Source organism: Arvicola amphibius, chromosome 8, assembly GCF_903992535.2.
Source record: "Arvicola amphibius chromosome 8, mArvAmp1.2, whole genome shotgun sequence".
NCBI classification, from domain to species: domain Eukaryota; kingdom Metazoa; phylum Chordata; class Mammalia; order Rodentia; family Cricetidae; genus Arvicola; species Arvicola amphibius.
In genome coordinates, this window is record NC_052054.1 from 31,555,827 (window position 1) to 31,578,065 (window position 22,239).

Genomic DNA, 22,239 nt, shown 5'->3' on the forward strand with positions numbered 1-22,239 from the left:
TGTGTATTGCCACGTGTCTATGCTTTACCGGCTAAAGTTCTGGTGTCTGTCTCTGGCAGGGCTACATGACTTCTCTCTAACTCTGCCCTCCTTCTCCCAGCATTCAGTTTAGTTTTCCATGCCTAGCTCTTTTCTACCCTATCACAGGCTCAAGACAGTTTCTTTATTAACCAATGGTATTCACAGCATACAGAGGGGAATCCCACATAATTTGTTTTGTTTTGTTTTGTTTTGTTTTAAAGAGATCCACCTGCCTCTACCTCCCAAATGCTGGGATTAAAGGTGTGCACCACCACTGCCCTGTTTAACTTGTATTTTAATAAATAAATTTTGCCTGACGATCAGAGAGTAAAACACCACTACTGGTCAGCCTTACAGCTTTACACACCTTTAATCCCAGTAGACATACTAGTTGCCATAGAAACTGGGAGGTGCATGCCTTTAATCCCAGTGGTGCATATCTTTAATCCCAGCCCTAGAGAGGAATATAATATGGAAGGAAACAGCTCTCAGACACAGTCCATTCTGTGATTCCTGGAGGCAAGATCGCTATTTCAGACTGAGGTCGAGGTAAGAGCCAATGACTGGCTATTTTACCTTTTGACCTTCAGGTTGAACCCCAATATCTCTCTGAGTTTTTATTAACTGTGCTTCAGGTGGATGTGTAACTCACTTGCCCCTCAGAGGGTAGACCCAAGGCATGGTAGCTGAGATAAGGGGCAGGGAGATGGATTTGGTCACCTCAGGCCCTCAACATTCTCTCAGATATGGGCTTATATCAGCTCCTAAGTTTCCTTTCCTAATATTTTCATAAATGAAAAAAAAATTAATGGAGTAAAATCCAATATTTTTTTCTTTTAACTAATGTGTCTAGTGTGTATGAAATAACTGTCAATAAATGAGGGTTCTGTGAATCAAAATATTATCCCTTTTTTATGATACATTTATTTTTATTTAATGAGCATTGGTGTTTTGCCTGCATGTATGTCTGTGTGAGGATATCGGATCCTCAGGAGCTGGAGCTACAGACAGTTGTGAACTGCTATGTGGGTGCTGGGAATTGAACCCTGGTCCTCTGGAAGAGAAGTCAGTACACATAACCACTGAGCCATCTCTCCAGTTCCCATACTATCTTTTCTGTGTTCCATGACTCCTCATCTGTGGCCTGAAGAAAGGCAATGATAATTATTTTCAAGTCAAGTAGAGTTTATAGTAGAAAAAAGATTATAGATTTTCAAATAAACTTTAGACTTCTGGAATAGATACATGGTTTTTACTTAAATAAAAACAGGTGAGTACCCATATGAATGAGAATTGCAAGCAGAGATTTGGGGATGAGATGTATAGAACACAGGACTGAGTAGCTAAAATAAGTTATGAGCAAATCAATTCCTTTTATTTTCATAAATAAAATGTAAAAATTAGTTATCCAGAAAGTATTTTTATCATGTGAAAATATTGATAAAGGGAGCAGAAGTAATGAACTCACCACTACAGATGAAGGAGATTTGCACAGAAGCAGAGCAAACAAAAGCTTGTCCTCTTACTATAAAGAGGTTTTCAAAACCAAAACAATTCCCCAGTGCAACGAGATTGTCTTAAAGCTGTTCTTTTCGATAAGTATCTTAACTTAGAAAAACTTCTTTCTTACTGTTCTTCAGCCATCGTTATATGGGCAGGGATTAAAACCGTTTGATGTCAGTTAATAGTAATTTTTTAAATGATTAAAAACTAAACTTATAAAAAAGGTAGGAACCCAAGGCAAATGCTGTATAGTGCAGGGATCCCACATTGTCGGTAGGGGACAACCCAGAGGAGGTTGTCATAAAGCAGGACTTTGGTCAACAGGGATCATGTTTCCCACTCATTTTCATTCCCTGTGGTAATTGCAGGACAACTGATAAAGATGGCAACTCATCATCCTGAGCTTCCAGCCTCAGTGGGAAGTGTAGCCATTCATGGACTCTAGGGATGAATGGAAAATGGGATTACAAACCATTTGAAAGTGGAAAATTCCACTGATACACATGAGGTATAGTCATACTATGTGAGAGAATTCTTCCCATGATACAGTATGTGTCAGTTGTGTGGTTCTCACATTCTAGCACTTTTATGACTCTCTAATGTTATTGGATGATGCCTGAGGATGAAGGGGTGTGTGTGTGTGTGTGTGTGTGTGTGTGTGTGTGTGTGTGTATGTGTGTGTGGTGTGGTGTGTGTGTGTGTGTGTGGCATGTGTGTGGTGTTGTGTGTATTAAGAATCTACTTTGATGAATTTATAAATTGCATAATTATAACGTAATTTTTTCATATGTAAAATATAGATAAATAATTCTCATAGAAACCAACCACTCCAAAAAGGGTAGCAGTGGAACAAGCTCAATGGTAGAACACTCATCTAACATGTGAAGGACCCAGAGTAAGTCTCCAGCATCAAGAGATAGATAGATAGATAGATGATAGATAGATAGATAGATAGATAGATAGATAGATAGATAGATAGAGCCCAAACAATCAAACAAAAAATGTAGAAAAATTTAGATTGATCCAACTCCTTAATCTGTTGCTTATTATATAAGAAATATATATAAAGTGGTACAGGAGAATTGTCTATATTTTGTCAATTATGTTTTAAATAAACGCCGATTGGCCAGTAGCTAGGCAGTTAGTATAGGTGGGACAACCAGACAGGAAGTAGAGGCAGTGCAATGAGAACAGGAGTATTCTGGGAAGAAGGACGCTCTCTCCCCAGTCCCATCCAGACATCGAAGAAGCAGGATGTGACCTGCCCCGCTGAAAAAGGTACTGAGCCATGTGGTTTACATATACGAGAATAATGGGCAAAAGTGTAAGTTACAAGAGTTAACATGAGGCCTGAGCTAATGGGCCAATCAGTTTATAACTTCTGGAGGCCTCTGTGTAATTTTCTTTGGGACTTGCCCGCTGTGGGGTACTGGGCAGGACAGAAATCCCAACAAGCAGGACCTAATGCTACAATAGAGAAATCTGGTGATGTTCAAAATCCCTCACTGGAAAAACAGAATAACTAGATTGTTTTTTAAAGTGTTTACAGGGACAGAAATCCTTTTTTTGTCAACCATTCTATCATATTGATACATAGCTATATTCACATTACAAAATAATATGCTGCATTTCAAAGGCCAAGTTGGACCTTCCCCAAATATCCCAGATAAAACAAAAATGCAAGAAAAAGCACAGCAGCTCAAAGTATTACAAATTCTCTTCTGTGCTTTCTTCCCTCAAAGCAGTGTCTAATCCTAGCCCCACACAGAGGATGCAAAGAAACCACGTGGGCTATAGTGGTCATGTCCTACATGAGAAATAACAGTACCTACTCTAGGTGTCTTTACATACAAGTATACGTGTTAGGCATGTATGACTGTATCATGCACATATGTGTGTGTCATTCACATATATGTGTTTCACTCACTTATGTGTGTGTCGTGCACATATGTGTGTGCTATGCACATGGAGGGAGGATACACTAGCTGCTTTTCTGGCTATGGTTATTTTATCCACATAAAATGCATCAAAACACATAAAAATGATCTATTTTTATGGCCAGAAGGAAAAGGATACTATACTGCCTTAAAACTTATATGAACATATCTTTTTTCTAACATACATTGTATTAGATCATTTTAAAATTTGTTCTAACAATAGCATTGTACTGTTATGCATTGCTATATATGAGACATAAAATAGCTTACTGGTTTGGGCAATTACAAGGAAAATGAAAATAATGTAAAGTATATTCTACAGAGGACTCAAATTACAGTAGCATCTAGTTGTCCACTGATTTAACGTAGACCTCAAACACAACAATGGGCCCCACTTTTTGTATATTCAGTTTCTGCTCACTAAGAAAGAAAAACACTGGATATATGAACAACAACAAAAATCTATAGTCATGTTGGCATAGTGTTAAAAAATGTGCTCTTCTCATGGTAGCAAGATAAATGTTCTCTGAAAGCTACTGTGTCCTAGAATGTGAATTAATGGGAAGAAACTATTATCATATCAGGAGTGTTCTGAGTCTACCTATGGATAACACTGAGGTCAACAAATCAAAGACATTTCAGAGATCATATCAGGAGTGTTCTAAGTCTACCTGTGGCTGTACTAAGGTCCACGCATTCAAAGGCATTTTAGAGGATATCATTGGTTTTTATATTTAAAAAATAAAATAAAATAAAATAAAATAAAATAAAATAAAAACAGGACCCTGAGTAGTTTGTCCAAGAAAATACAGATAGCAAAGGTCTGAGCCAGACCCCAAACCAGGGCCTTGGATCCCAAGACACATGCTCTTTCCCACCGCACCAGACTTGTGTAAAACTGCAAAACTCACATTTTAAACAGGATGTGCAATTTGGAAAACTTAGAATTATAACCTTGTGCCCTGATTATTTCCATCAGCATTTATTTTTACATCTTCCTCTGTCCCTAGAGTTCTCCCTTTGGATCATTTTTTATCTGATTTTCCTAAACATTCTTGTTTATCTTTCACTTTCCCTACATAATTGTTCTTCAATTTTAGGACTTATTTCTCCTTTTATTTTTACTCTGACTTTATTCTTATATTTTCTGAAAATCCCAGGAGTGATACTGTTATGGTTACTGAGCTTCCAAAAGGGACTGATGTCATCATCAAGAACTTGGATGCAGCTTAAGTGTTCCAGAGTAGTATGATCGTGTTTAAGATTCACCTTTCTAAGTTTCTAGTTAACTAAAGTTTTTTTTATTATTTTGAATGACTTAAAGTCTTCTCTATAGGCTATGAAAGATTTTTTTAAACTAGGATGAGAGTGGTTAGGATAAAGACAAGGACTCTGGCACATAATCAACACTGATTCAGCGGAGACACAGAATTTCCAATTGATGTATTGGTTTGAACAAATTATGCATTGTCCAATTCAGGAAGTTAGAGTCTTCCAACATGTTTGAAGTGTTCTCTGGCAGAGAGCTGGAAGCTTTCAGCACAGAACACAAGCCACAGTTTATGGTGTCATAGCATCCCACGTCTCCAGTTCCTGAGAAACGGGCACAAGCACTTTGAAGAAAAGCCTAGAACACCGCCTATGTGGTGACTGTTTACGACTGTCACACTCACAGCAGATATTTTCAGTTTTGTTTAGTTTGCACACAGTAAAATGAGAAGTCATTGGGAATTTTCAAAAAGAAGCCTAAGTTCAAATTCTAGTTACTTGGGTGTGCAGCTTTTGAAGATTTATTCGCTGTCTGGAGCAACCAAAGCAGTGTGACAATTGAAAAAATATGCCCAGGTCCCTGGTAGACAGTGGCTGGGTGATGTGGTGATGCTTTGGGGCCGGAGGATGAAGATACTGAGATGTCTTAAGAATAAAAGAGAAGGAGGCAGAGAAAGCCAAAGGGCAGGGCAAATCTTTTGAAGGAATAACATGTTAGAATCTGGGCTGATAATTCAATAAATAAATCATCTGGGAAAAATTTTTTCTCTTGGAAGATAACCCACAAAAATAAGTCTGACAAATCTGGGATGCTTATATTTGGCCTTGATGTAATAAATATAATTTTTTAAAAGCAATTTTACAGAACTTTGCAGAAAAGCCAAAGACATTTTCCCCCAAAGTGGTGCTGTTTTGCAGGATATGATTGGGAGATCATAGAACTGATATTTTAAATTCACCATTTAAAGTTAACTGTAAATGTAAATGAAGCCCCCAAAAGGATTATGCTTCAAAATACACTTTTTGTTATATCTACAATATTTCATCCAGGGTAATGCAATTTTCAATAAGAAGGCCTCTATGGGGGACTATGAAGTCCTGAGTGAACGTGCGTTGCTGACAAGGGCATGGCCAAGTCACAGACCCCAGTGCCTCAGACCCATTAACATGGATGACAAAGTCTTCCCAGGTGAGATTCAGAGATATGGCAAAGCCTTCTTCTAGTCCAAGGCCAAGTGCTGAGAAAAGACTGGCCTTTCACTAAGACAAGCACTCACTGCAGTTTCCTCCTCCCCGTGTTTAGGGCCTGAGACCACTTCCCTACAGAGATCTCCTACTAAGGTTTGCCAGCCCCTCTCCTTGTACTGTACACAGAAACAGACTAAGTTACCGATTTCCTCGGTGGTACTGTCTACCAGAACAAACACAGTGCACCAGACCCTACCTTTTCTGTATGAGTATCTGTCATTTCTTTAGTGTCTGTCCTTTCTCTGTTCCCATGTCATCCCACATAGAGATCCAGGACCAAGCTGTGTAGAGTGCAACAAGTATCAACGGAGAATCAGGTTCCTGGTAAGAAATGACATTCATGTGCTGTTATGGTCTGTGTGTGTGTGTGTGTGTGTGTGTGTGTGTGTGTGTGTGTGACACAATTTTTAATTAACTTTTAGGTTAGCATGCAGCGATATGGGTCTCATCATAGCTTTTCACACAAATGTCCTTATACTTTGTTCTCAATCATCCCATTCCCTCAGAGATAATCTTAGAATAAACACAAAAATAAAGACTAATGAAAACAAGAGAGGAAAGTCTTCAACGCCAGCAAATTGCTCAGATGTTGCACAGGGTCCTTGTTTTATGTTGTGTAGTTCCAGCACAAATAAGCTGACATCAGCCCTGTCCTCACTGTGTATTGTGATGGCTCCTCTTGTAGAAGCATCACTGGCAAAGGGCACAGTAGCAGTCACAGCTAACAGTGCAAACTTCTTGTGCCTCTGCTGGGCTCCACGGAGCATGCCCCTCACAGTGGCTGATGCTGAGAAGAAACAGCAAGTGAACTTTCTTCGCTTGCTAAACCGAATGCGGCTTGTTCCTATGCGTCTAATTTTAGTTGCATTTCAAAACTTAAAAAGATGGTGTGAACCACACCAAAATTTCTAAAAACGAGGAGTAGGCATTTTGATATCAACTGGAGTAAAAGGAACATTATACCATCGCTCCCTCACATGGTTCTTAAGTGTTGAATAACAGCCTTCAAATAAGGATTTCCTCCATCCCACACTCTGCTCCATTTTGGTGTGCTGCCCAGGTAGGCAGCCAGGGCTTAACATCTGATAACATGCCTTGTTGGGCAATGTAGAATAATACCTTCCAAGCCCTGTAATCTTGCCCCTCCACAATGCAAGGCTCTGTGGCCAGCACATCTTATCCTGTGGGAAACCCTCAGACTTTCAGTGGCCAAAACATAAGCTATTTCTATGTCTTCCAAGCCAATGTGAAGATGGTTTGGAATTTCTGTGTGCTGACTGCCTGCTGGACTTACACAATTCAAAATATTTAAGAAAAGACAAACATAATGAAGTCTCTGAAGGCCAGATGTCTTCCCAAAGCTACTTTTATTGGTCATTCTGTTTCATGTGCTTACAGAGGCCATCTGATGGCCGTTAATCTATGTTTTCCTAGACTAAAAAAAAAAAAAAATGAGAACGTGTTATTGTATTTTGTTTTAAGGGGGTATATATCTAAAATAATTCACATATTCTTTTTCAGGTATTTTGATTGTAGATATAAGCTGAATTCTTCTTTTTTATGTTTACTCAGTTACTCTTAGCCCTATTTTAAGGTTTTAAAGCCTGAGATTCAGGAGCCACTGAGTTGGCACAATGGGTACAGGTACTTGCTGCCAAGCCCAAAAACAGATCCAAAAGGTAGAGAGAACCAGCTCCCACCAACTTTCCAGCGACCTCCACCATGGCACATGCACACACACACACACACACACACACACACTTTTAAAATGCAATTAAAAATGACTTTCTTGAGCATTTAAATGTTCAAGTTTTTTTAAAAAGGTTTAGAAAAATATATTAATCACATTACAAATACAGTTTTACTTTGATGTTAATGTACAAATACTGTGTACTTTCAAATGTTGTCTTGAGAGTGCCTCATCTTGAACTCATTTTGCAAAATCTTTTCTCTGTCAACGACTTCTCATAAATTATAAGTAAATAAAGACCGTGCTGTTGACTTCTCATGGAAAATGTAGAGATGGAGAAAAAACAAGATATTTGTTTCTCTTTCTAAACAGCTGCATCAGTGAAAGGGAGAAATATAAAATCTGTCCTTATCTTAAATGCAAATAGGTATGAAATAATCTGCATATGCAAATAGGTATGTGGTGATCTGCATATGCAAAAAGTATGCAATAATATGCAAATAGGTATAGGAAAATTGTGTGGTTGTATTAGTGTACATGGGGCAACAACATAGTTTCTTTTTTTTTCTTTTTTTTTATTAATTTTAATTTTTCAAGATTTCCATCTCCTCCCCTCCTCCTCCCCCTTCCCTCCCCTCCCTTCCACCCATACCCCCACTCCACCCCTCTCCAAAGACAAAGAGCCATCAGGGTTCCCTTCACTATGTTAAGTCCAAGGTCCTCCCAGCTCCCCCTAAGTCCAGGAAGGTGAGCAACCAAACTCTCAAGGCTCACAGTGAGCCTGTCCATGCTGTAGAGTTCATGTTCATTGCCATTGTCCTTGGTTTCTCAGTCCTCCTCCACCGTCAGCCACATTAAGAGAGTCCGGTTTGGTCCCCTGTTCCATCAGTCCCATTCCGACTGGACTTGGTGGTCTCCCGTTAGATCTGTCCTACCGTCTCAATGGGTAAAAGCACTCTTGCTCATGATCTCCCTCCTTTTGCTCCTCATCAGGACCTTGAGAGCTCAGTCTGGTGCTCCTATGTGGGGCTCTGTCATTTTCTCCATCCAATGCCAGGTGAAGGTTCTATGGTGATATGCAAGATATTCATAAGTATGACAATAGGATCTGGACATTTCTGGCACCCTCTCCTCAGCTGCCCAAGGACCTAGCTGGGGGCGTCTTCCTGGACACCTGGGAACCCCTCTAGAGTCAAGTCTCTGCCAACCCTAGAATGGCTCCCTTAAGTAAGATATATAATTCCTTGTTCCCATATCCACCCTTCCTATATCCCAACCATCCTATTCCCCCAAGCTCTTCCCATCCTCCACTTCACACTTTTCTCTCCCCATCCCCCCATCCCCCCATCCCACCCCACCCCCATGTTCCCATTTTTTGTCCGGCAATCTTGTCTACTTCCAATATCCAGGAGGATAACTATATGTTGTTCTTTGGGTTCACCTTCTTATATAACTTCTCTAGGATTTTTTACAAATTATAGGCTCGATGTCCTTTATTTATGGCTAGAAACCAATTGTGAGTGAGTACATCCCATCTCCAGTTTTGCCCATCCATTCTTTTTATCTCCCAACTTTCTCTAAAGTCCGCCTCCCAAGCAGACTCCTGAGTAGAGCACATTTGTGTGAGTCAAATCATATGCCTTACTGTATTGCAAAATGAAACTCAAAATGACAGATTCCTCAGCGTTGCGGTTAGCTATTTCCTAACTTATGAATGTGATAAATCAAGACAGTGGCGCATCGGATTGTTTTCATCAGCCTGTGCTCCGGTGTGAGACCTGTGTGTGTTTGCTTCTGGGCAAGTTGGTGGTGCTCAACTGTTGCACACAATAAAGCCAGGGAGCTGCACAGAAAGCTCCCTGAAAGGCTTCGCAACTGAAGAGACGTTTCCTGGGCATGAATCCGAAGCAGATGGAAGACGGCAGAGGTCAGACAACCAGGAGATGAATGTGAAGGAGATCCATGTCAGTTTTACTGGGAGTCCTTACCAATTCAGAAACAGTCCCCAAAACAATCCATTCTATTTCGGTAGAAATTATTGATGAATGATATGATGAAGATCGATTTTAGATTATCTGGGGTAAGAAATAACTTTTTAAGGTTTCTCTAAACTATTGAGAATTTCTGTTACCCACAAATCTCACTCTCCGCAATTTAACTCAAAAAAATGTAAGCACCTTAATCACCCAGATGAGACATGTAATATAGACCTCTAGTTTAACAGAAAGCAGTAGAGGTGACATGAAAATGTTGGTTTAGGACTGGGGAAGGATGACTCAGTCAGTAAAACGTCTGCCATAAAAGCATGAGGACCCCAGAACCTATTATAGCCCAAGCATTTGAGAGGCACAGAGAGGTCTCTGAAGTGCATTGGCCAGCCAGACTTGCTGTATCAGTGAACTCCGGGTTGAGGGTGAGACGCTGTCTTGCATAAACAAGTAGAAAGTCCTAGTGGGAAGATACCTAATGCTCACCTCTGGGCTCCATGCACATAGATGCGTACACAACATGCATATGTGTACACACCCATACAAACACAACAATACAAAACACACACATGCACACATTTCCTGACAGAAGCCTGTACAAAGTGTTGATTCCCCTTACTGTGTTTCTTTTCAGGTTATGAAAAGCAGTAAGAGCCAACATGATACTGGTATGTTGAATGTTGGAAATTAGGTATGCAACAGAAGACTGAGAAAAGTAACCGGAAGTTTAGCCAGTGGACTGCCCTCCTCTTCCGTATCCTGTCCTCTAAACTCTGGGGGAAGAACCTTTGCCATTAGTGTCCCAAAGAGTTGTTTCGTTCTTCCTTTCCATTTAGATGTTTCATGGGTCAGCAGCTGACCCCTAAGTAAGACAGCATTGAGCAATCGTCTCTGGAGCAGCAGGCTGGGCAAGGTGCCACATTCCACGATGCTTTGCCCGAGCAAAGGGACACAGGAAGAGGGCAGAAAGCACAAGCGACTTCTTCACTATAGCCAGACCGTCTCTAAGTCTGCAGGTCAGACCGTTTGAAAGCCGGCATAGCTTTTCTAGTTCCAGAAAAACTACCAAGGGTGCCTGTTAAATAAATACACGGTTCGTAATTCCCAGCTGTCTGTTGCAAAGTGAGAACGTTGCATTTCTGGGGTCAACATGCTGCATTTGATGTGCTGCTTATGAATTCTCCCTGTTTCATTCAGAAGCTCAACTTGTTTAAAAACGGTTTCAGAGCCCAAACAACACAGCGTGGTTCCAGCTCCCTGACATGTTGTTTGAAATTAGAAAAATGGGCCAAGCCAGAAGCTTTCTGCTGGGAGCTCGTTTGTGTCTCCTCCTTTGTTTTATTAACCTCTCCACAGCTGGTGCAGTTGAAAACACTCTTTCATCACATGCTTAGCAGAAGTTCAAGTGCAGCAGAGAGCCCAGCCAAGAATCTGTCTGCGAGACTCCCCGTCAGAATGTCCTGTTTCAGTCCTAACCCTGCTCCTATCTGATAGGGCTGGCAGAAACAAAGAAAATGTGCACTGGGAGAGCGCTCCCCCAGCCTTCTCCCACTGATCCCTCAAGGCAGCAGACTAGCGATTTTTTTCACATTCGCACAAGAACTCAGAGCTGCTGGCTTACCAAGCAACAAAACACTTGTGAAAATACTGCTTGAACTCGATAAAATATGTAAAAGTAAATGAGTATCAAAGCTTACCAGATTCTTTATTTCTGTCTTTATTTTAATAGACATTTTATAATTGCAGCTTATATATTAACATCTTTTTGTAGCCTATAGATTACTTGTGATGACTGCTTACTATTCAGATTAATACATGCATTTACTGTTGCCACAAAATGGCATTGGCCACTGGAGCAGTTTCCTTAAAGTTGGATGAGTACTAAGGTTATTTTTCTTGGAGAGAAAATATATTTTTGGCAGAATTTCCTGGCTATATGGAATGGATAAAAAAAATGCTTGTATTATAAAAGAAGGATTTGCTTTCTTTGCTATCCAGGATTTTCAATTACTTTACTTTTAGTGAATTATTGATGGAATCATCTCCCAGTTGTAGGATCCCATACGGCCCTCTACACTGCGGCATTCAATTCATAAATCTGTCAAACGAAAGCAGGTACTTGTAATCGTTCATCTTCGTTGTCAGTCTAGCTGGATTCAGACTCCCCTAGGAGACACGCCATTGGGTGTATCTGGATTCAGGTGGTGAGATGTATCCACAGAGGTTTAATGGAGGAGAAACTCACTTTTTGGGTAGGCAGCAGCACTATCTCCTGAGCTAGGGTCTAAGAATGACAAAAAAAAAAGAGAGAGAGAAAGCAAGCTGAGGACCAGCATCCATATCTCTCTGTCTCTTGACTGTGAGCACAGTAGAACCAGACACCTCCCATTCCTGTCACCACAGCCAGAGTTACTCTTGACACCATGCCTTTCCCACTTTGATGGGCTGTCCTCTTAGACTGTGAGCCAAAAGAAACCTTGCCTTCCTGTAGTTGCTCTTTCTAGGTGTTTCGTGACAGCAACCAGAATGTTGACTAATGTAACCTCCTACCACTTGTGACAAGGTGATACAGAGGTAAAGATTATTTAACATGATCTCCCGTCATGGATGAGTGCAGCTCATGCACTCAGTCAGGAGACATATTTATTTATAGCCTATTGTATAAATCTGGGCCTAGTGGTACACACCTATAAACCCAGCACTTGAGAAGTAGGGCGATTGGGAATCTCAGCTACACAGCAAACTTGTGGCCATCTTGGGCAACAAGTAATGCTGTAACGGCAGGAAGTTAGAAAGGGACCATTAGGAAAGGAAGTGAAGGCCAGGCAGTGATGGCGCACGCCTTTAATCCTAGCACTTGGGAGGCAGAGACAAGTAAACTTTTGTGAGTTCAAGGCCAGCCTGGTCTACAGAGTGATTTCTACAACAGGCTCCAAAGCTACAGAAAAACCCTGTTTCAAGAAACCAAAAGAAAAAAGGAGAAGGAGAAAAGAAAAAAGGATGGTGAAGGGTTTTTAAAGGAGATAGTACATAAAAAAAAAAAAAAACATGTATGATACAGAAGTAGAGGGGGCAGTCCTAGGAATTTAAGGTTTAAGAGGAAATGAAGGTGGAGAAACCAGGGAAGTGAGGGGATTGAGGAAAAGACTTAACCTAAATCAAGGCCGTATGGGTGGAGGACTATAGGAACCTACCATTTTGCAAACTATTTTAAAATACAATTTTTCTTAGATATTAAAGAATTTTTTAAAAAGTATATGGTATTTTAATAAAGTTACCCCTATTTTCTCCCTACCAATTCCTCTCTAATAATCCTCCCAAGATTCCTTTCCAATTTCATGTGAGCCTGTTTTTTAAAACCACAAAGCCGGAGAGATAAGTTTATTACTGAATAAAGAAAATTAAGAGCTTTTTTTTTTCTTTAGCAATTATGCCCAAAGTCACAGTCTACCATCAGAGTGAAGATTTTCTTATGTTTGCTAAGTAAGCTATTAGGAAATAGGCTTCTCAGGAAATGCCTTTATTTATTTTGGTATAATCCCTGCAAATAAGCAGGGGGTAATATATATTTGCTGAATAAATTAAATGGTTGGTATGTGGGGAAAATGCTTCCTCCAGAAACAGAAAGGCTGACAAAAATGCATATTCAAAGGTCTGCTACAGAAATAAGAAGTTTCTAAATGGCATCTCCCAGAACAGTGCAGTGCAGAACCTGAATGGCAGATTGTGCTGTGTGTCTTGGTTGGATCAATGCAAAGCATTCTTCATCTTCTCTTTGTGCCTTCTCCTTCTAGGTACCACCCATGCAGCTGTAAGCATGGTCATCTGGGATTTCCCGCAGAGGTGAGCGAACCATTCTGAAAGAAGGGTGCAAGGCTCTACCTGTGTGTCAATGTCTCAAATTCCTTCCTACATCCCTATCTTTCATCTGTTTCTCTCATCTTCTCTCAGAAGCCACAAACTCCACAGGAGTCAGTGGAACCATGGTGAGCCTTTTATTTTATGCCCACTAAATCTACAGTATGACAGTATGTTGCATGGGTGTAGAGGCGTTTATTAGAGCCTTGATAACCACTCAGGAAACATCCTTAAAGAAAACTGACTTTCCTTCTCTCAGCAACTCTGAGTGTCTAATAGTTCCACATCTGGCAAAGGAACTTCCTGACTGCCTCACCCATCCATACTGGGGCTTTGTCTGGCTTGAACTTGCCTGGACTTGCTATCACATCCACTGTAAAATAGTATATGTAACTGCCCTGTCACTGCCTGAAAACACTGTGACCTTGTTGTCATCTATCATTTACTAGTCAACTACCCTCCCTGAAGAGGGCTGAGAAGTGCATTCATCATTAGAAATCATTAAAAGTCATTAGGAGTCAGTTTTTACCATGTACATTTGGCAGAATAATAATGGAAGTTCTCCTCTAGGTCCTATGACCTATCCAGTTGCAGGTTCTTGGCTCAAATAATGGTGCCAGGTATGAGTTCTATCTTGTGGAGTGGGTCTTAAATTCACTCCGAAGTGATTGGTTACTCCAATAACACTCATGCCATTACTGTACCAATGACCATATCTTATCAAGTCACTCATCGCTGTAGCTGGCAGAGAGTTCACAGTTGTGTGAAACCGATGATTGCTTTTCTTCTCTGATACCATGCAAACTACCTTCTAGTACTATGAAAGCTAGTGAATTGTGATGAACCTTCCAGGCTGGTACTAGCTTGATTTTCCTAAGTTCTATGATTCAAGTATGTGGTATCTTAAACAACAGGATGTTAGCATCAAGTTTTGGAAGATAACCCAAAGCAATGGTTATAGCCTAAAGTGTTTAAAGGGTCTATTGAACCCTAGTGACCAAAAAATTAAAAATAATAACTTTTTAAAAAATGATAAAAAGATTGAAAAACATACCCCACATGGTTGAATAACACTATTCCTAGAAATCAAGTTAATGAAAACCACAGTGCCGGGTGTGGAATAACTCCTTGGTATCAGAGGGACGCCAAAGCCCTCCTCAACATACTCACAAAATAACAAAGGCTATCATTATTTTTCTTGGTTGCCCACCATAGTTAGATGATGAGACCCTGTTGCTGAAGACAGCAAACACTTTAGTTGTAAGACAAAAAAAAATGTTCTTTACCCAGATGTGAAACCTGTAAGCTACAATGGCAGTCTTCCAGACAAGATAAGTACACTGGTACAATAATGGAATGACCACTGTGGGATAACCAGCCACTCTCTGATTTGATTGGCTTCCACCACAGGAAGAATTCATTTCTGATACTGTAAAGCTGGTCAAAAGGCCATGACTAGAGGTCATTGGCACTAGAAGGGAACCTCTTATTGGTGGACATGTCATCAAATTGCCTTCTAAATATTTGTTCATACTCCTAGATTAAGGTTGCTCTCAGGTATGGTCAGAGAAGTTTCTATTTGCAATAGATAACAAACAATGCAGACTCATACCTTTCTAGACAAAGTGCTGAAAATAACTGATTCTCAAGTACAAAGCCTTCAACAGGAATCTATATCAGCCTTTCCAGGCTCTAGGAAACATGGCAGAATAGAGGCAAGAATGTAAGATCCAGAAATGGAAAGGAATGTCACACATAATACTATTTTTTGCATGTGACATGGCTGCTGTTCCAAAGAACTCACAGTGGTCACTTGCAAAAGAACTGCACAAGCTTTAGTCCATGAATATTCCACCATGGATAGAGGAGAGCTCATAAAGTCCCACCTCTCTCTGGTATTGCCAGTTGATGATTACTAGGGGACAAGGAATCATATTTCTTGGTGTAATACTTCCTAGAAAGTTGCCCTTGTTGGAGTAAATAGCACCCACTCATGCTCAGACTAACAACTCAAGACACAGTGAGCTCGGAGCGGGGTGGGGGGGACATGAAAGTAGAAGGGGGACATTGGAAGAACAAGTGATTTGGTAGGAGGAGGAATGGGATAAAAGAGGATATTGGGTCAACAAGACAACATGGCAGCCTGTAGAATGGGTAAAGATCTTCATCAACCCCACGTCAGACAGAGGGCTGATCTCCAAAATATACAAAAAAAATCAAGAAATTGATCATCAAAACAGAAATAATATGATTTTAAAAAATGGGATGCAGACCTAAACAAAGAACTTTCAACGGATGAATCTAAAATGGCTGAAAGACACTTAAGGAATTGCTCAACATCCTTAGTCATCAGAGAAATGCGAATGAGAACAACTCTGAGATTCCATCTTACAACTGTAAGAATGGCCAAGATCAAAAACACTGATGACAACTTATGCTAAAGAGGATGTGGGGTAAAGGGAACGCTTCTGCATTGCTGGTGGGAGTGCAAATTGGTACAGCTGCTTTGGATATCAGTATGGCGGTTTCTCAGAAAACTAGGGAATCAACCTACCTCAAGACCCATTAATACTACCCAAAGGATGTTCATCATACCACAAAGATATGTGCTCAACTATCTTCATAGCAGCATTATTTAACATAGCAAGAACCTGGAAACAACCTAAATGCCCCCTTGACTGAAGAATGTATAAGGAAAATGTGGTACATTTACACAATGGAGTACTACACAGTGGAAAAAATAATGACATCTTGAAATTTGCAGACAAATAAATGGATCTAAAAAACATATTGAGTGAGGTAACCCAGACCCAGAAAGATAAATATAATATGTATTCACTCATAAGTGGCGTTTAGACATAAAGCAAAGAAAAACCAGTCTACAATTCACAATCCCAGAGAACCTAGACAACAAAAAGGACCCTAAGCAAGACATACATTGATCTAATCTACATGGGAAGTAAAAAAAAAAAAGGCAAGATCTCCTAAGTAAATTGGGAGCATGGGGACCATGGGAGAGGGTAGGAGGGAAGTGGAGCTCAATAAGACAATTTAGAGAGAGAGAGAGAGAGAGAGAGAGAGAGAGAGAGAGAGAGAGAGAGGATATTTGAAAGAATACAACTAAAGTGCAGAGAGGGGGAGAGGGAGAGGGGCAGAGAGAGAGAAGAATTGTAAAAGAATAAATAAGCAAAAACTGAAACACACACCAAAAAAAAAAAAAGAGCTTACTATGTCCCTGGCATGGTAGAACAAGGTAGAAGAAGGAATATGACTAGCTCTGCTCCTTGAAATCGGGGCAGGGAGCAGAGAAGTCCTTCTGAAGGAGGTGTTTACTTCTAAGTTCTCCCTAGAGAGAAAGCAGCCATGTTGGGGACTGACAGGAACTAAAACCTAGGAGGGAAAGTAGTCATACTTTCATATTTGTCCATTGCACACAGAGTTATAACATAATCTTCAGAAGGTAAAATAATGAAACATTTCCCTGTTGATTGATTAATTGATAAGTAGTCTTTGCACTAAGTCTTGTAAATGTCCCCCATCTTCCTTTCTTCCACCATTTCTCTCAAAATCTCCAAACGGCCTCATGACACAGTGAATAAATGGTCAACACCAAGCACAAGGACTGTGTCAGACATCAGGAGCTCCACTGACTAAATGCTAAGCACTTTGAGCATTGTTCCTCTTAAAATACTAGAGATGTCCATTCTGCCAAAGACACAATAGATGTGGTCCTCAATGTTAAGGCTGCTACCTCTAAATGAAATAGACAAAAATATCCAGATGAAGAAACGGATGAGTCTGGGCATGGTTTAGAAATAAAATTATGAATATTTCCCAGTAGAACTGTTGTGGGCCTTAGAAAGGACTCAAGGAAGCCAGCTTCAGGCAGCCAGAAGATGATTGAAATGTTTATGTAGATAAAGAAAAGTGGGAAGTTATGGGGTTTTGAAGAGAAACCTTTTTATGATTCACAATTTACCTGAATTTACAGAAATGTATATGGGACAAAAAAAGAACACAAAAAACTTATCCTAGCTGTATGACAAATGTGGGCTCTTAATAGTTACCACACACACTCCAGGAGGTTGTGGTAATATGACAAGGTAATAGACATGAAATCTTTTATTGTTGTTGGTAAAATGTGGGCCACTATCCCTATCCCCACTATCCCCAGTGTGCCACTGACAGCATCATTGAAACACACCCTACCTGTCATTTGGCCTTTTCTTATTTCTATCCAGACAGCAACATGAGAGGTAGGAGCTCTTAAGGATAACCACAGAAGAGATGGACAGTATAAGGTCACAATAGGAAGTAAAATTTCCTGAAGTTAAGACAGTGTAGAGATGATGTGCACATCAGTTTGAAGACAATGTGTCAACAGATCACTTTCCTTAGCACCGATGACCTGAGACAGTCCCAATATCTATGTTAGGTAAGTAGTATCAATGACAATTTGTCTTCTATGATACAAGCATAAGGAGCCAGTGATATAACAGGCATCCTCCCGCCTGCCTCTCACGTTCCCCTCTTGTGCCTCTTGGCAGGGAGAGTCTCTGAATATATAAAGCATGCATCATGTCTGCAAGACTCCCCTTCCAGGATTGTAACAAGAACCAACTGAAACAGCACATGAGAGGATGCTACTCAAAAGTACATTTTGATTCTACCAATGAGATGTGTGGTAGACAGTGTAGAAACTATCTGCAGGCTACAAAGACTTGGGTATTTGTTTTATATCTTCTTACTTCACCCCATGGCAACCACAGCATATTATATTTATTCCAAAGCATTTACCATCCTTCACTAGATTAAGGGAATTATTATTGAAGACAGCAGATGACAAGAATATCGTGTGTCTAATTTGCTGTGCCTAGAGGCTTAAGTTCAAAGTTTGGTATAATTCTTATGGTACTTTACCCCCGGCCCCAACACTGTATCAAACAACCTTTAAATTTTTTCAGTAGCTCAAATTCTCTACCAATATTTTTCAGCTTTCTCTTTCCTACTTCCTTAAGGAATGAACAACATAGTTTTCTGAAGCTTAATAAAGACTAGACAAAATTTTACAGTCATCAATTGAAGTAAGACATCCAGGCGGGAAACCAAGCTTTCTGACCAACCTTGAGCAAGTTGGTTAACCACTAGATGCTCCTAAGAGATGTGAAATTGCTGACATCACCTCAAGGGCTATCATCAGATGGTAATTATTCACTGTAAACCACTTGAGATATGGAGAGTACTGGCAAACATCATTCTACATGTGACACAATGCTGTAGAAGGCTGCTTGTTTGTTCCCAGCTGCTCAGCCCCAAAATAACCACATAGAAACTGTATGAATTGCAATACTGCAATACTATTTGGCCTATAGCTTAAGCATATTGCTAGCTAGCCCTTACATCTAGAATTAAACTATTTACATTATTTTATACTTTACCACAAGGCTTGTGGCCAATCAGCAAGGTTCCACGTGGCAACTGGCATCTTTCACCTCTGGCAGCTACATGGTATCTCCTTGATTCCACCTACCATATATATATATATATATATATATATATATATATATATATATATATATATATTCCAGCCTGGCTATATTCTGTTAAGTCATTGGCCAAAAACAGCTTCTTTATTCATTAACCAATAAAAGCAATACATACACAGAAGGACTTCCCACACCAATACAACCTACTCACAATTTCACACTGTCCCCTGACTCTCTCTGTATTAGCACCTTTCACACTGAGATACAGATAAAATATAGAACTCTGCAGGTATAAACAAATAGATGGCTTTATTGACTTCTGACTGCTATCTCCCAACACAGTGTGAATTTCCTGAGACCAGAGTCTGAATATGTATGTTTTTGAGTCCCTGCTGACCATAGTCCCTGGCATACAATGTACACTTCACAGTTTCTGTTTATTTTTATGGGACTGGGGATTGAACTCTGACCTTCACACGTGCCAGCAAGTACTCTACCACAAATGTCTGTTTAATCAGTGCATTTTATACATACACCTTCCAAAAGACCAGCAGATTTCATTTGAATTAGAGACAAAGATCCTTTATGGTGTTTTTTTTTTTCTACATGAATATTAAGATGTAGCAACAGGAACACACACACACACCTCAAAGTTCATTTTTCTTCTATTATAGATGCCGTGTTATATTCTGGGAATATGACTATATTTAACATTTCTTGTATTTATTCTAGGTGCTTCTAAGGGGTGAAGTCTAAAAAGAAGATTTCATAGGGGTTATGGCTTTTAAAGGAATTACAACTCTCTGTAACCTCTATGGAGTCCTCAAGAAAGGGTTATTATAAAAACCTAAGTCTGACCCTACCCAGCTATTCAGTTTCCTGGTTCAAAGATGTGATAGTTTGTTACCATTTTGGCATCCACCACCCTCCCTAGAGTTTGAACCAATGAGACTTCCCATTCTTGATATTTGGATCTCTCAGTTATAAGCTAAATTGAACTATTTTCCTTATAAGTCGTCTGCCTCGGGTATTTTGTTATAGTGATGACTAGTATAGCTTGAAACTGTTTGGTGATAATATGACAGTAGATATGAGTATTAAGTAATAAGCAAAAAAATACTAAGTAAATAAAATTGTGAGACAACGAATGGGGATTTTTAAAACCATAATCAAGTAGATACATGGAGCCATGAGGCAGCAGGACATACTCTGGAAATCTGTATCACTAAACACAGCCAAAATGAAGAGCGTGTCCAAATGCATTGAAGGAGTAAAAGATGGGAAGTTTGTTGAGACTCACACTATGCAGAAAAGGGTTTTGTACGCTTCGAACTGTGTTCACAGTGCTAGATCACAATGAGCAGATAAAAGGAGTGCTGTGATTAGTGTGTTTTGAACAACACCCGAAGCATCTGCATCCCATTCCCAGCATCCTTTTCTCCTCTGACTCTATTCTACACGGCACTTAACCTCACCTGAAACACTGTCTAATCTAATGCTTGTCAGTCTCCCCATCACCACCAGAAGACAAGCCTCAGACGGAGAGGGAAGAAAGCACCTCTTTCACTAAATATCTACGTAATAAATATGCAGTTACTATGTGGGGTAAACACACAACTTTTCGTCTTCCAGCTCACCAACTTGTCAGGACATCTTTCTTCTGAGGAATAAGTTAATCTGATGGAGTAACCAACCTTTAATAAAAAATAGGAGGAAAATGTTGAGCAATATTCTCTGGCCACACATTTCATCCACAAATATGGAAAAACACTTAAATGTCAGTAATTCATTCTAACTTTCACCTCAGAGAAAGAGATTAAGCATCCAGCATGATCCAAAGCAGATCTCAAAGGTCAAGTGCTTTCAAAACTATGGAGAAATAGCATGATAGAACAGCTTTATTTGACAAAATTTAATTTCCCTAAAATAATTTCTAACGTTAATGCCATTGGGAAGAAATGTAGGACAATGACAGCTGCGTTTGCATACACCACAGTAATGCTGACCTAATGTTATATAATTTTAATACCTTATAGCACTGGTTCTCAACCTTCCTAATTCTAAGACCTTTTAATACAATTCATAATATTATGGCAACCCCCAACCATAAAATTATTTCTTTGCTACTTTATAACTGTAATTTTGCTGCTGTTAGGAACTATAATGTAAATATCTAATGTGTAGAATATCTGCTATACTACCCCTGTGAAAGGGCCATTTGACCTCATAGGAGTCACCACCCACGGGTTGAAAAATTATGCCCTATAATAAAGTACTTAAAATGGACACACTTCCATAGCCAAACAAGTACTTTTTTAACTTTTGTGTATATTTGTGTCCATTATGTGGACACACATGTGTGCAAATACAGACATCAGTGCCTCTCGGCTACCATATGTCCTCTGTTGTTCTCTGCCTGATCTCCTTGAGACTGGGTCTCCCACTGAGCCTGGAACAAACTATTTTTAGGCACACTGGCTGGCAATCTGGGCTACTTTCCTGTTTCTGATCCCCATAGTGCTGGAGTTGCTTGCATGAAGTCACACCTGGATTTCACATGGGTGATAAAAATCTGAATTCAGATTTGATGCTTACACAACAATCAGTCTTACCTAGTGGTCCATCCCCTCAGCCCAGTATTTAGGTGAGCATGTTTAGTGAAGTTTTAGCATATTATGGTTCAGAAAGCTCATCTAAACCCCACCATTTTTTCCCAAAATTCAGCATGGTCTCGTTGTTTTATGATGCTGTCTTACTACTTCAGAAAGAGTTTTATTGCATTGTACTGAGCAAATAACCTCATGGGTTATAGTGTCATGGGATCATTATTCCTGTTTTTGATCATGTCTTCTCATCTAACTTATTGGAGTAGGGAAAGTCCACATCCAGCTGTGTCAAGCCACATCATGCAGCCCTGAAAACATCAGATGTAATCTGCTCTTGTACATCTCATAGCAGTTCCTGCTATTTAAGTTCCATATTTTGATGACTTCATCTAAAAATTTTCTTTGGTTGTATCTCTTGGAAGAAGGCAGCTGAGCCTTCCCTGGCTCCTTGTTGCCTGACCTGGTGTCTATTAGATCTGTATCAGAGAGGTTTCATTTTCTTGAGTCTCCATGAGCCATCTCTCCACCATCACTTCCATGCAGTCCACACCTCAGTTGCTTACTATTTAGGGAGGTGCCAACTTGTGTTTTACAGGAAGCCATCTGTCTGGAACATAATTCTCAGAGTTCAAA